At 58.5% G+C, this 15,709-nt stretch overlaps 1 long non-coding RNA gene across 2 annotated transcripts; it reads left to right on the forward strand.

Moving 5' to 3' along the window:
• Nucleotides 1-954: 954 nt before the first annotated feature.
• Nucleotides 955-6,842, forward strand: LOC122472159. 2 transcript variants are annotated; one of them, XR_006294373.1, is made up of 4 exons: nt 955-1,108; nt 1,446-1,641; nt 2,012-2,299; nt 3,609-4,893. It is a non-coding gene; the product is annotated as an uncharacterized LOC122472159 (long non-coding RNA). The 2 variants fall into 2 exon arrangements; XR_006294372.1 differs by lacking the exon at nt 955-1,108 and adding an exon at nt 5,313-6,842 and having other exon boundaries at nt 1,149-1,641; nt 3,609-3,908.
• Nucleotides 6,843-15,709: the final 8,867 nt, after the last annotated feature.

The raw sequence follows: 15,709 nt of genomic DNA on the forward strand, positions 1-15,709 counted from the left end.
GGGACTGGCTGAGCCCGATGGCACATGGGGCAGAGAGGGAGGTCGGGCTCATGGCTGGGTGGTCCTGGGGGGCCAGGTCAGCCCCTCGTGGTTCTGAGCTCCCAGAACCGAGGCAAGGGAGCCTTGCTCTCACCGCACACAGGGTCCTCCTAGGTCCTGGTCTTAGCATTTTCATGCATGATTTCCTTTCAAAACACGCAGCAGGTAGGTTTTACTTCCTCCATTTATCATGAGTTAACAGAGGCTCAGAGAGGTTAGGTGACATGCCCAAGGTCACACCGCTTTTAAATGACAAAGCAGAACTGGAACTTGCATCACCGGGGCTCCCCCGGCGGGCGGGAGCGGGACAACACACCCGTGCCCCCAGAGCCGGCCACTGCCCTCGGGCTTCTCCCTAAGGAGGTGGGCTGGTGCTCAACCCTGGAGCTTCGCTGTCCCTGTGTCGGCGGAAAGGACTCGGCTCCGGTGGTCCACTCAGGGGTGCGCGGGGAGCCCCTGGGAGACGGGCGGTCCTGGAGGGCAGCCGCCCCTCTGCGCCCCGGCGCCTCCGGTGCGTCTGCAGCAACATGGGGCATCCATCGGTAAGCTTTGATATCCATCATCTCTTGAAATGGCAATATTTTGGATGTGTTGAGTAAATAAGCTATATTAAAATTAACTCAGCCTGCCTCTTTGGTGTACTTTTATAACGTGACTACTAGTAAATTTAAAATTACTTGTGCGCCTCGCATTCCGTTTCCAGCGGCAGCGCTGCCTCCGCAGACCGGGATCCTCCCGCAGGAGGGCGCTGCCGGCGGAGGACTCGCCTCCACGCCAGTGTGGACGCTTCCGCAGGAAGCGGTTCGGGGGGGCGGGGGGGCAGGGGGGCTGCTCTCCCCGCCCCTCCCCCCTCCCCTGCATAACTGCCTCCCACCCAGGGAGGCAGCGGCCCTAACCCCCCCCCCCTCCCCCAGGCAGATCCAGGTCTCCGGAATCACGGAATGTGTCCTCGACGCCGAGAGGCGCTTAGAGATGCGGGAGCCACGCGCGTCTGTGCAGGAACGCTGGCGGGCGAGGAGCACCTGCCGCCGCACCTCTGACCCCGGCCGGCAGAGCCCCGCCTGCAGGGGTGCGCGTCACCGGGACACGGCGTCTCCCAGGCCAGGGGCGGAGCGGGGCGGAGCGGAGGGGCCGAATCACCCGCGGCTCGCGTTGCCTGGCCAGGGCTCTCGGGCCGCGGTGGACGCCGCGCCGCCTGCACGCGGGCGCATGCGCCGCTGCCTCGGGCCGCGCGTGGGCTCGCTCGCGCGTGCGCCGCTCCCTCCGGCCGCGCGTGGGCTCGCTCGCGCGCCTTCCTCCCGGCGCGCGGCCCGCAGCGGCCTCCCGCAGAGTTTCCGGGAGGACCGCAGGAAGCGCGCATGCTCTGCACCGGGCAAACTGTGTTCCTTTCCACTTCGGGACTGCAGGGGCTGGTTCGGTTCACGGAACTCGGAGGTTTTCCCCGCCCAGAGCTGATGCGCACAGTCGAACAAGAGCAACTCACGGAAGAGGTTGTTTTTGTAATTCGTTGCTGATCCCTTTTCTCCTCGTTCTGTGGGATTTACCCAGCTGCTAGCCCCACTGAGCACCCGGCGATAGCTGGCAAACGTCATCTACAGCCGGGTAAGTGGGGACGAGGCGCTGTGGGCGCGGGAAAGCCGGTGGCTCGGGGGGCGTGGCCTCCAGAACCGCACCTGACGGCGGGAGCGCACGGAGCCGACGGGCAGCCGCAGGGGGCCGTGCACACTCCCGGGGCAGCCTGCTTCCCGCCGGCTTCTGCGGTCTTGCGGGGCCACAAACCCAGAGCTACAAACGCACTGGCCACATTCCTGCGCGGTCAGACCGGGCCAGTCTGGACACCGGGAGCCCGGTGTCCTGAAGGCTCCCAGGAGCCAAGCCGTCACCAGCCTTGCAGTCCTGCCCCCGCCCCCACCCCACAACAATGGACGTCTGTGCTGTCCTTCCCGGCCCTCCCCTCCCTCCTTCCTGCCAGGAGCATCACCTCGAAGGGGGCAGGAGGGCTCCAGGTCAGAGACACGTCGAGGAGACCGCCTCTGCGTGCTGTCAGGACGGACTGGCTGTGCTGTGTAACACACACGCCCAAACCTGGAGGCTCACACAAGTCGCCTGCGGTGGCCTCTGACCCCCACGGGCCTCATTCCTGGCGCCTGGTCTCAGGCAGGCCGCAGGTCCAGTCGGGAAGAAAGAACGCGGAGAATCAGGAACCAGCTTTTCAGTGTTCGCCCTTGGGTGACACATGGCCCTTCTGATGAAGGTCACGGTGAGGCGCGTGCCTGCTTCCTTTCAAGGGGGCGGGGGAGCAGACGCTGTGTCACAACTGAAGCAGAAAGGTGCGGGGCCTGGGCTGGGGGCTTCGGCCACGGAGGAGCACGCTCTGACCCTAGAAGGCACGGCGCGGGCGGCAGCTTGCAGTGGTTAAGGAGCCGCGGCGGTATTTGGGGCAGACGCTCATATTGCCCCACAGACGAGGACCCTGAAGCAGGGTGAGACCCCTCGGCCTCGACCAGATTCGATGCCTGGGCTTCCTTTGTGATGGAGACGGCGGTGGAGCTGGGGATGTGGGCGGGTGAGGAGAGCTGGGCTCTGGGCCTGGTGACATCTGGTCAGTGAGGTTGGCTGGAGGCAGCAAGGACACAAAGGAGGGCAGGAGGGTGAGAGCCAGCAGAGGAGTGACTCCGTTCGTGCGACTGGATAACATTTCTCAGATGCTTCCTTTTTAAAAGTGAAGCAGAATACAATTGATTTTATTTTTATAGGCAAGAAATGTGCACGGCACTGAGGACCCCAGAGTACCACCCGGTGCTCAGTGAGACGCAGGTCAGGGTCCATCCCTGATCCTAACCACAGACTCAGCTTTTGCCAAGTCCTCCTGGTCCTGCGGGTGTTGGTCCCGTCAGGAACGAGTTTGGACAGCAAGAAAGAGGCCGGCCTTCTTTTTTTCTGTGAGCTCGGTGACTCTTGTCCCGTGCAGGATCTGTTCACACCACACTCGTCCCTCTGGCCCATCACCTGCACCCAGCCTGGGCTGGTCCAGGCTCAGCTTCCGTGTCTCTGGAGCCTGGCCCAGGATGAGGGAGCCAAGGTGTGCTTCCCCAGGTCCCCTGTGCCAGGGACACAGGGCTACGCTCCCCCGGGGGGTCTGGCCCCAGATCAGGAGGATGGGGCGGTTCCCCATGCCCCCCACGCCCCAAGAAAGGACACAGGGCTCCACTCCCTGGAGACTGGCCCAGGACCTGGAGGAGGGAGGTGTTCCCCATGCTGACCCACTGGAAAGTGACCCCGCGTGTGTGCTCCGAAGGGCCCTGCCATCTGCAGTGGAGATGGGTGTGCACAGACCCGTACTGACACTTCCCGTTGGCCCTGCTCTGTCATGCTCTGTTGGGACCTCGTGTCCTCCTGCGGACCCAGCGGACCTGTCCCGAGTGCGGGTGTGCTCCCGCCCTTCCCCATGCTTCACAGACCCGCACTCTCCACCCGAGGCTCACAGCTCCCCTGGTGGCCCCCACGCCCTCTCTGCACCAAATCCAGCCCCCCACACACTGCCTTCCTGACTTCCTCCCTTTTCCCAGCCTCTTTCACCATCCGTCCATCCAAGTGGCAGTGGCCTCCTAAGTGTAAGCCAGTGACATCCAGCTGCATCTGGAAACTCAGCCCCGGGACAAAGTCCAGATCCCCTCAGAGGACCCAGCAGAGGACCCGCCAGCCGGCAGGGCTCCCCGTTTCTCCTGGACACCCTTCCCTCCGCCGCCGACCCTGCCTCCCTACATCTCCCTCCACCGAGTCAGTGCTTTCCTATTTCCACCACGGTTGAGTGAATACGGTCCCCACGGCCACATCTGGAGATGATGCGGCAGGGAGCGTCTGTGGAGGTAACTGGGGCTAAGGGAGCCAATGGGGGGACCTGCGTCCTCATGAGAAGACAGACACACAGAGCTACACACCCCCCCCCCCCCCCGGGCACAGGGGAGGCGGGGAGAAGGCACTGTCCCAGGTGACAGCGCTCACCTCCGGGACCTGGCCCTGCCCCTCGCCTCAGGTCCCACCTCCGGTCCTGAGAAGTGTGTGGGCTCTGCTGGCTGCCCTCCCGAGCACCGTGCGGGTACCTGTGGGGCTGGGAGCTTCAGGGAAACCACACCTCTGCGTGTGTTCTAGGGGGGCCGGGGGAGTGACAGCTGGAGAGAAGCCCCCACCCAGGGTGTGGCCTGGGGGGGGGGGGGATCGAGGAGGGAAGCCAGAGATGAAGCTGGATGTTGTGTAGAACGAGAGAGGGGAGACACAAAGTGGAGGAATTGTTGAGGGAGAAGGACTTAGAGATCTGGAACATTTGAGAAACCGTGTCCTGGAGAGAACACTGAGCAGGTGGCTGGGCGTCCACGGAGCCAGGGGCAGGCAGGGCTGTGCTGGCAGCCGCGGGTTCACTAAAGGGACACACAGGTGACACAAAGGGAGGCTACCAGGTCCCCAGACTCTCCGGGTCGGTCGATGGGTACCCCACTGCCACCGTGCGTCACCCTTCAAGCAGAGACTGACCCTGATCTGTGGGTCCTCTGGCGTGGCCACCCCCACTCTTCCTGGACCACGGACACTCCCACATGTGGCTCCATCTACCTCCCTGAGCTGCAGGCCCGGAACAGCACCCACGGCTTCTGGGGGCCCACTGGGCCGAGGGTTGGGGACCCCAGAGACGGAGCCCCAGGGCCTGCGCAGGAAGATACCAAGGAGGCCCTGTGGGGGCGGGGCCATCTGTGGCTGAGCCCGCCCTCACTGGTTACAGGGAAAAGAGGACCGGAGAAATTGAAAAAAAACGTGCCACCAACCCATGGGAGAGGGGAAGGAAAAAAAAAAAGAGGTTAGAGTGGAAGAGAGCCAAAGCATAAGAGACTCTTAGAAACTGAGAACAAACTGAGGGTTGATGGGGGGTGGGAGGGAGGGGAGGGTGGCTGATGGGTATTGAGGAGGGCACCTTTTGGGATGAGCACTGGGTGTTGTATGAAAACCAATTTGACAATAAACTTCATATATTGGAAAAACAAAAACGTGCCACCAGCATTTCGGGCAGGCTGTGTTTGGTGAGCACAGGCTGGCCAGCCCTCCTCGGTGCCCAGGCCGCTGCTGCCCATAGCTGCCTGGCCAGGCTCCACATTACCCGGAAGCTGATTTCCAAACTAGCAGAGCAGCCTGAGCAGGCCATGGCCCCGGGCACAAAGGCCCTGAGGGGCTGATGGGGCCCAGGGGCCCACAAGGATAAAGCTGAGACTTGATTCTGTTCCCAGGACGTTGGAGGCGGTGCTACAAAACCTGCAGCCTTCAAGTCTTCCCACCGCCCTCTGGCGCCCTCTGGTGACAGACTCCAGACGCCCGCTTGAGGCCAAACCCCTTTCCTGTTTTGGAGTGAAGACAGACCTGGCCCAGCAGGAACTGACGTCCTGAGAGGAGGGGCGGGGAGGGGGCACCGTCACTCAGGCCGGGACCGGGGCCAGGGCAATCGCTGAGTGCATGTGCTGGGGGCCAAGTGGAGCTGAGCCCCTGTGGGGGCAGCGACACTGGCTGGCCCTACTGGGTGGGGCTTCCCCTCCTTTGGATGCTCCCCTTTCCTTTGCTGGCGTTCAAATATGGCTGCCTGCCCCCCACCCCTCAGCAGCCGGCTCGCTCCCCCAGAAGAGACTGCGTCCACCTCTGCACCTCCTTCCAGCCTCAGCGATATAACAGCCAGAGGGACTGACTCAGAAGTCCATGGAGCAGTCCAGGCCACTGGCTTCAGAGAATCCAGATAAGCTTAGAACCTGTCAGCACACTTGAAAATCACTTAGAAGACTGAGGCATGAGGAAATAGACGCTCTGAATACCAGTTACTAGTAAGGAGATTGGCTCAGGGATCAAAAACCTCCAGCAGACAAAAGTCCAGAACCAGATGGCCTCACCGGGGAATTCCACCGAACATCAAAGGAGGGATTAACACCAATCTTTCCCAAAATCTTCCAAAAAATAGAAGAAAGGGTGGGGGGAACACTTAAAAATCCATTCTGAGTCCAGCATTACCCTCATACCAAAGCCAGACAAGGACGCGAGAAGAAAAGAATCCCACAGGCCAGGGTTTCTGAACATAGATTTTAAAAAATCCTCAAATTGTCAGCAAACAAACTTGAGCAACACTTTCAAAGGATCACACACCATGATCAAGCAGGATTTATCCCTGGAATGCACGGATAGTTCAACATCTGCAAATCAACATGGTACATTAAATGAAGGTTAAAAATCACATCATCATCTCGATACGTGTTGCAGAAAAAGCATTTGATGAAACTCAACATCCGTGCGTGATAAAAAGTTTCAACAAAGTGAGAATAGAGGGAACACACAGCATAATAAAGGCCATGTATGAGAAGGCCACAGCTAATGTCACACTCAGCTGTGAAAAGCTGAGAGCTCTTCCTCGAAGATCAGGAATAAGACAGGGATATCTGGTCTCAACACTCCTGTTCAATGCACTACTGGAAGTCCTAACCACAGTAATCAGGCCATATGAAGCACACAAGGCATCCAAATTGGAAAGGAAGAAGTAAAACTGTCACTGTTTGCAGATGACATGATACTTATATAGGATACCCTGAAGACGCCCACCCCAAAACCGTTAGACCCAATCAACAAATTCAGTGGTGTTGCAGGTTACAAAATCAATACACACAAATCTGTTGTTTCCATATACTGATATGATAAACAATCGGAAGAAAAATTAACTGTCATTTACAATTGCATGAAAAACAATAAGATACTCAGGAATAAATTTAACCAAGGAGGTGAGATATCTGTACGTGAAAAGCGATAAGACATTGATAAAAAAAAAAAAAAAATGAAGACACAAATGGAAAGCTATACCACATTTATGCATTGAAAGAATATTGTTAAAATGTCCATATTATCTAAAGCAGTCTACAGATTTGATGCAATCCCTATCAAAATTCAAAGGGCATTCTTCACAGAAATAAAATAGACCATCCTAAAATTTGTATGGAACCACTTAAGGCCCCAAATAGCCAAAGTAATCTTGAGGAAGAAGAAGCAAGCTGGAGGCATCACATTCCCCAATTTCAATCTGTATTACAAAGCTACAGTAATAAAAATAGTATGGTACTGGCATAAAAGTAGACACATAGATCAATGGAATAGAATAGAGACCCCAGAAATAAACTCACACATATACAGTCAACTCGCGACAAAGGAGGCAAGAACACACGATGGGGGAAAGGTCAGTCTCTTCAGTAAATGGTGCTGGGAAATTGGACAACTGCATGGAAAAGAAGACCCCTATCTTCCCCCATACACAAAAATTCACTTGAAATCGATCAAAGACTTGAAAGTAAGACCTGAAACCATAAAACTCCTAAAAGAAAACATAGGTGGTAAGCTCCTTGACATTGTTATCTTGGATTTTCTGGATTTGACACTAACAGCAAAAACGACAACAAAATAAACAAGGGGACCACATCAAACTAAAAAGCTTCCGCCGAGCAGAGGAAACCATCAACCATCAACCTACAAAATGGGGAAAAAAATACTTGTAAATCATGTGTCCAATAAGGGTCTCACATCCAAAATGTGTAAAGAACTTATAAAACCTAATAGCGAGGAAACAAAAATTCGATTAAAACAGGGACAGAGGAACTAAACAGACATTTTCCAAAGAAGACATCCAGATGCCAACAAACCCATGAAAAGATGCTCAACATCACTGATCATGAGGGGCATATAAATCAAAACCACAAGGAGGTGCCACTTCACACCTGTCAGAATGACTAAACAGCACAAGAAACAACAGGTGTTGGTGAGGATGTGGAGAAAGGAGAACCCTCTTGCCCTGCTGGTGGGAATGCAAACTGGTGCAGCCACTCTGGGAAACAGCGTGGAGGTTCCTTAGAATATTAAAAACAGAACCACCCTACAACCTGGCAATTGCACTACGGGGTATTTATTTGAAGAAAACAGTAACAGTAACTCAAAAAGATGCCTGACTCCTCTGTTCACTGCACTATTATTTACAGTAGCCAAAGTATGGAAGCAGCCCAAGTGCCCGCTGACAGAAGAATGGATAAAGAAGATGCAGTGTGTATATACATATACAAACCTAAAAAGAATGACATCTTGCCATTTGCAACGACATGGAGGGGACCTTGAAGGTATTACGCTAAGCGAAATAAGTCAGACAAAGACAAATACCGCATGATCTCACTTCTCTGTGCAATCTAAAAAAATAAAGTAAAATAAACTCATAGATACTGAGAACAGATTGGCGGTTACAAGAGACGGGGGCGGGGAGTAGGCAAAATGGGTGAAGACAATCAGATGGTACAAAACTTCCAGTTATGAGGGAAATAAGTCCTAGGGACACCATGGCGACTGCAGGTGATAACACCGTATTGTATATTGGAAAGCTGCTAAGAGAATAGACCTTAAATGTTGTCATCACAAAAACAAATTGTCACCGTGTGCCCAGTGAGGGATGGTAAATAAACTTAGCGGTGGTTATTTCACATATTTCAAATCATTATGTTGTACACTAACTGATACAACGTTTTAGGTCAGTTACTTCGCAGAATGATTTAGTTCCACCTTAAGAAGTGTTAGGGCGGGGCGCCTGGGGGGCTCAGTTGTTTAAGCTACCGACTTCAGCTCAGTCATGATCTCACAGTTCTTGAGTTCGAGCCCCGCGTCAGGCTCTGTACTGACAGCTCAGAGCCTGGAGCCTGCTTCGGATTCTGTGTCTCCCTCTCTCTCTGCCTCTCCCCCACTCGCACTCTGTCTCTCTCTCAAAAGTAAATAAACATTAAAAAAAATTCTTTTTTAAGAAATACAAGGGCTCCAGGAAACTAACGGCATCGCGGACGTGAGTTAGTAGGGAGCGGCTGCAGCCGGGGTGCAGGCTCCTTCTTACCCTGAGCACCACCGGCTCTCGCTGCAACACAGAGCTCGCCCCCGTGGCTCACACGGCAGTCTCAAATACGATGCCAGCTCCCCTCGCTTTCCTCAACTTTCTCTTCTCCAGGCTGACTCACTGGGCCCCTCCCTTCTGGGGAGACAGGCTTTGGGGGCCTGGGCTGCCCCGAGGCCAGCCCACCATGGAGAGTGCTCCACAGCCATCCTGTGCCCGTTCAGGGTGCATTGTCAGAAGCCCTCGAAAGGAGCATTTGCCCCAAGACGGCTCCTTCCTCACCGGCAACGGCGTCTGCATCATGCGGCACCAGACACAGCTCTCGTGGGCCCTGGGAGCCAGGATCCCTGGGGGTCTCAGATGTGCGCTTCTTAGCGAGGCTCGGAATCGCTGCCAAGAGGGATTAGCCCTTGAATCCATCGGCGATGGGCGTTTGCCCTGTTGACCTTCAGTGTCATTGCTGGAGGCACAGGTCACTGGGCCCACCCCCAGGCCCTACCCAGCTGGCCTTGGAAAGCCTGAGAACCCGCATTTCGACAAGTTCCTGGGGACCCTGCTCTGAGAAGGACTGGACGCGGACTCGTGAGGGTTTCACGGTGGGATAGGGGTGTGGCCAGGACTGAGCTCAGCAGGTCAGGAGAGCAGCCAGAGAGGAGGTCCCGGAGGCCCCACCTGGACCGATTCAGGAGGCTCCCTCGTGCAGCCCAGCTTCAAAGTAACCCCAGCTGATTCCTGTTAACCTTGCTGCGCTCAGACTCAGAATTAGATGATCGTGTGTATCGCTGTGTACGTGCACGTGTGCGCAGGCAGGTTTGCTGGGTCACACCTCCTGTGGACGATAACGTGTTGAACAACGTGCCTAAACCTCCACGTTTCCTGCAGCTGTGTTTCCCCGAGTTCCTGATTCCGGTGAGGCTGACATTGGACGGTCCCGGCCAGAACCCCAGGACGCCGCCCTCACTGCGCGACCCTATTCAGAAAGCGGGAACACGTGGGGTCCTCGGGCAGGCGGGGTCCCAGACTGGCGGGTTGGGGCATGCCCACCCACTGCCTGACGTGTAGAAAAAACAGAAATGTGTTCTAGAGACTTAACAATTAATTTAAAAGTTTAAACTTTCGGGGAGCCTGGGTGGGCGACCGACTTCAGCTCAGGTCACGATCTCATGGTCTGTGGGTTCGAGCCCCGCATCGGGCTCTGTGCTGACAGCTGGAACCCTGGAGCCTGCTTCAGATTCTGTGTCTCCCTTTCCCTCTTCTCCTCCCCACTGTGTTCTATCAAAAATAAATAAACATTTAAAAAAAACCCAAAAGTTTAAACTTCCGTGTTTATAGCTGCAGAGAGCTGCCCGGGGCCCAGGCTCCAGGTTGCTCTGGCGGGCGAATGGGGGCCGCTGTATGATGACAGCCCACGCCACGTCTCAGGACTCACGGGGTGGACACGATATGTGTATTTCCCTCCAGTGCTCCCATGTGGCCCCGCTGTCTGTGGTTCTTCCTGAAAGTGAATGAGCCTGAGGCGGGGGGAGCCGTGCAACCCAGGGTTTCTGGGCTTTAAACTGTGTAGAATATTTTTAATCTTTTGTTTTTGTTTTTGTTTTAGAGAGAGAGTTGGGGGGGAGGGGCAGAGGGAGAGAGAATCAAAAGCAGTCAGTAGGTAGGCACGGGGTGGGGGGGGGGGCAGCGGGGGAGGGGGAGGACCCTCGAGGCCCTGAGGATGCAGGTCTGCGCTGATCGCCGTGCTGCTGTCCTGGAGGCTGGCTGGCCTCCATCTGCCTGTGAACAAGCCGAGTCTACACGGGGACAAGGACAGGCAGGAGTGTGGACCCTTGGAAATGAAGGCCACAGGGACCCCAGGGGTCCAGCCAGTAGGGGCGCCAAAGCAAACCCTCCTGCTGGCATAAAGGGCTCTCTCTGGTTCAGTTCCACAGAGTGAGCGAGTCAGCTTAGACGTCTCCAAATACAGAGGTGGGACAGTGATGCCAGGACCCCTACCTCGGTGTGCCCGCAAGCTGTGGGCCTGGAGCTCTGAGAGGAAGCCCTGGCACCTCGCAGGGAAGAAGGCGGACCTGAGCGGGCGGCCTGAACTAAAATGCATCCAAGTTAGTTGCACCTGTTTCCTTTCATGCTTTTACCTGGCTACCAGGACGCTCACAATGGCACACAGGCTCACGCTGCATTTCCGCTGGACAGCACCCAGCTGGGCCCACAGGGGCGTTGGTGGGCTTGCTGAAAAAGGGCCAAGGATGAGGAGAGAAGCCCCGGACCCCTCGGTCTCCGCCGCACACAGGCCGGCACTGAGGCGGAGGACAGGCCTCCCCTGTGACGCCGCTGCAGCCCCGGCTTGTGTGTCCCGTCGGGAGAATCAGGATGGACAGCCCTGTGGCCGCGGGCCTCCAGCCCAGCCTGTCGGGGCTCGTGGCCGGGTGTGTGTCCCCCCTGCCAGACTGCAGGACGGACAGCCAGGGAACCCAAGCCCAAGACCGCCGCCCACAGACAGTGGAGAAGGGATCCAAGAGGGAGGAGGGGGCAGGGGAAGGGCCGGCCCACCACAGCCCACCAACCCCTTCGCCCTCGCGATGCTTGTCACGCTGTCAGCCTGGCGGCCTCCTGGAGGAAGCGGGGCCACCCTGTACCCTGAGACCCCACCAGCGCTGCGGCCTGGACCCTCCTAGACCGGCTGTCGCCACACAGGGGCTCCAGGACGGCTCGCTCACCTGCTGCAGGCCTGTGGCGCCCCCCCTCGTCCGCACCTTCCGTGCTCCCTGGGAGCCGGGCTCCCCCACCCCCCGCAGCCCCGCGCTCAAGCCGCGGTTCTCCCAGCCTCTGCCCCGCCAGCCCCGCTCCACTTCTCGCGAGGCGGCAAAGCGCGGCTCCTGGAAACGTGAACCGCCTCGCTCAGCGTGTTTGCGGGACGTACCGCCCAGCACGCTCTGCACGGTCCCCGCGCCGGGCAGACAGCGTTAGGCAAAGGGGAACCCCGGGGAACCCCGAGCCCGCCCCGGCGCCGCGCCCTCGAGGCCAGGCCATCGACGGCGGGCCTGTCAGGCGGCGACCGGGGCCTCAAGGGCAGCAACGCCGCCCCGGGCTGGAGCCACACGCGACTCCCAGCGACGCGGAGCAGAAGCCGGCAGGTAGGCCTCGCGCGTGAATCCGGGGGAGGTGGGCCCCGGGGCCGGAGAGGGGACCCCGGTGACGCCTGGGGGCGATGAGCCTCCCCCGACGTGGGCCGGCCGCGGGCCGAGGAGTGGACCGTGGGCCAGGGCAGCCGCGGAAGCACCTCGAGCCCGTGAGCCGGGCTGTGGCGCCGCGTGGGGTTCACAGCCACGGCGGCGGCCGGCCGGGGCTTCGGGGACAGGGATGGGGCGTGTGGAACGTGAGGTGTGAGGGGTCCGGACACGTGTCCCCAGGGTCCCAGCGGCCGTCTCCCTAGGAGCGTCCCCGTGCGTCCAGGGCCACCCCGCAGGCCCTCTCCAGAGCCTGGGGGGACGCCCGCTGGTGTGACAGTCACTGCTCCAGAACGGAGGCGGCGGCCAACTCTGGCCGGCGAGGTGAGAACTCTCCGGGCGGCTCTGACATTGTCGCTAGCACCCGGCCGTAACGTGGGTGCCCACGGCGCTCTGCCCCGCGTGAGGAGGTGGGCCCTGATGGGGGGGGCTCGGACCCCTTGGGGGCACCCTGGGGACACCTTGAGCTCGGCACCGCCCGCTCAGCCCCAGGGACTGTGTGTGTCTCCAGGACGTGGAGCCCCGACAGTGACAGTGCGGTCGGCGGGTGGGAAGCCTCGGAAGGGACGGTGGAGGCTCCCAGAGCGCAGAGGTCACCGTGACCGGCCAACACTGAGACCCGATCTGCCCAGCGGCCCCTCCACCCGCACTCATGACCCCTGCGCTCTATAAAAGCCACCAAACTCCCCCCGCCCTGCCCCCCGCTTTGGTCTGGGCAGCTTTGGGTGGAACCCGCACACGCTGCCCACAGAGGCTGCCGGGACGGCACCCAGAACAGCCAGACCCTGCTCCCGGGACAGGTGGGGACACCGGGATGCAGTTCTCCAGGTACAGGATCCTGGTGGCCAGGACCCTATGGACAGACCGGCCGCCTCACATCTGGGTGGTTTCAGGTCACCCACAAGTCTCTCTTAGACACCTGGGTAGTCACATGTCTACACTGTCCCCCCTGTACACACCATCCACCCTCAGACACCCAGCTGGTCACTCGTCTACACCATCCACCCTCAGACACTTGGATGGTTACTCGTCCACACCATCCACTCCCTCAGACGCCTGGACAGTCACTCGTCTACACAGTCCATCCTCAGGCACCCTTGTGGTCACTCATCCACACTGTCCTCCCTCTGTCAGCTGATGGTCATCGTCCACACTGTCCACCCTCAATCAGCTGGATGGTCACTCGTTGACTGTCCACGAAACCAGGTCCATGCAATCTCTGGGCTGTCTCGTGTTCTCCCGACCCTGCCCCTATCTCGGACCCGTCCCCCCGACAGTTCCCAAGGGCAGCTGGCTCCGCCTCACGTCTTCTCCCAAAACCATCCACCAGGCCGTGGCTCCTCACTCACCTGCACCCAGCACACGGGCCCCCTGAACTGAACACGGTGGCCACGGCTCCACGCGCCATGCTTGGTTCCAGCCAACAGGGACATCCCGGGACCCGGGACGTGGGATCAGGCCGCCCGCACCTGCTGGCAGCGGAGGGACGACGTGCCAGGGAACCTGGCCGCCGCTGGCTGGGTCCGGGGTTCAGGCGCTGGCGGTACCACTTCAAGTGCTCGCCGCGTCTTCGTCGTCACGGTATGGGGCGGGCACCATGGAAATCCACTAAGCTGAACGGACCAGGGGCACCGATTAACCTGCTGGTTACCTGTGAGAAGAGACTCCGGAAGAGACCGCTCTGGCCAACATACCTGCAGCCACGGTATGTCCTTGAAAGACACTGATGTCCTTGAAACGGCCTGCGACCTGGACCTTAAGCATCCAGCAGGTTAGAAGCCCTGGAAGGCAAGGAGAAAAGGAACAGAGGAGCTCACGGAAAACACACAGCCCCAGCGCACAGATTCCTTTGTGTGTGAATGGTCTGCGTGCACCAGGTCACAGCCGGGACTGGCAGCTGTGAGCCGAGATAAAGGGTCCAGAAGGTGCACCTCACCGGCATTATGGGAAACGAAAAGCAGGAACGGTACACCAACGTCCAATAAAGTAAAATGTCAGAGCCTGGGAACCAAGAGGGAGATTACTGAATGGTCACAGGACAGATCCCACGAGAAGACACAGCAATCCTGAAGTGCCCAAACACAGGTGCCCAAAGTACCCCGACCGAGCGCCACCGGAGCTGGAAGGCGCGAGCCCCCGGGAGCAGGTGTGCAGACAGGTGCACCCCTACAGCTGGGGAGGATCCGGGGGCTCCTCCCTGCGCTCTCCCCCAGGCTCCGAGGACGGTCCCGCGGCAGACCGCCGCCAGGTCGCCCATGTCGTACGGTGTTCTCTGACCACAACGGAACCAGACCAGGAGCCGGTGACACAGAGACAACGGGAAACTGTCCCACCACCTGGAGCGAAAGGACACACTTGTACATACTCACCTGGTCAAAGAATGTAGAAGTACAAAGAGCTGGGACTCAGCTCACAGGGACATTTACAGCAGGGAGCACCTGCCTCAGAAGGGACTATAAATCAACCACCTTAAATCCTAAGGAAGCGGGAAGAGAAGAGCAAATCAAAGCCAAGCAGGAGGAAGGACAGGTGCAGCGTTACTGACCTACAGTCGTGCCCACCTGACTTGGGCACCGGTCCTGGGGCTTCTTGCGTGTCTGCCTGCTTCTCCCTCGTGACCTGACTGCCCATCACCCACAAGCACCTTTTGACCATGAATTCCCGACAACGACCCTCTGCGTCCTTACCACCCCCCACCCTGAACCCCAAGTTCATGGAAGGAGAGTCAGTAGGAAGAAATCTTCATTTGACTTTGCAAATTAGGCCCAAGCTCTCAGAACCTTGTCCCAGGATGAAGTGACTCCTGGTGTGGTTTTCAGCAGGGCGCTCCTGCGGCAGCCTGGTCTCCAGTCTAGCGGCCAGGGGCTGGGATGCCGCCTTTGCCAGGAGGCCACCCAGGGTCCCTCAGAGCCACAGTGTGGGCAGGTGCCGCCAGCCCTGAGGGCCAGACCTAACCCCGCACGTTCCCGCCCTCGTTGTGGCTGCAGGGAGCAGACCTGCAGTCACTAACAAAAGGTGCTACTCTAGCGCTGTGTACCACGGACAGCACTGCTGCCCTGAAACCTTGGCCACGTTTGGCGCGGACGCCCTGCCTGCTGCTGCGTCTCACATCCATTCCTACACTTGGACGTGGCGACTCCAGTCTTTTTGTGCCAGATGCACGGCAGGCTACGGGGGAGGCCCTTCTCCAGCGTCATTGCTGCTGCAGGCAGCGTCATTGCGTCATTGCCCGGGACAGGCTCTTTATCCTTTTGGTGGCTCCCAATTGTCTGGGAGCTGAGACCCAGCAATCTGGGCCACACAGCTGGGCCTCTTCAGAAGCCCCGATGCTGCTGGCGCTGTGTGCGTACTGGGCACACGTCCTACGTCCTGTGGCTGGGGCGGAAGAGCCAGTGCTCTGTGAGACGAATGGCCGCCCCCGGGGGGCACCCGCTTTGCTTCTCAATGTTCTGGAGGGTCCTCGCACACTGCGTGCGGAGCCTCTGTACTGACAGGGTCATTGCAATGACGAGTCATGAGT

The sequence above is a fragment of the Prionailurus bengalensis genome, chromosome B4 (genome assembly GCF_016509475.1).
Source record: "Prionailurus bengalensis isolate Pbe53 chromosome B4, Fcat_Pben_1.1_paternal_pri, whole genome shotgun sequence".
Taxonomy (NCBI): Eukaryota; Metazoa; Chordata; class Mammalia; order Carnivora; family Felidae; genus Prionailurus; species Prionailurus bengalensis.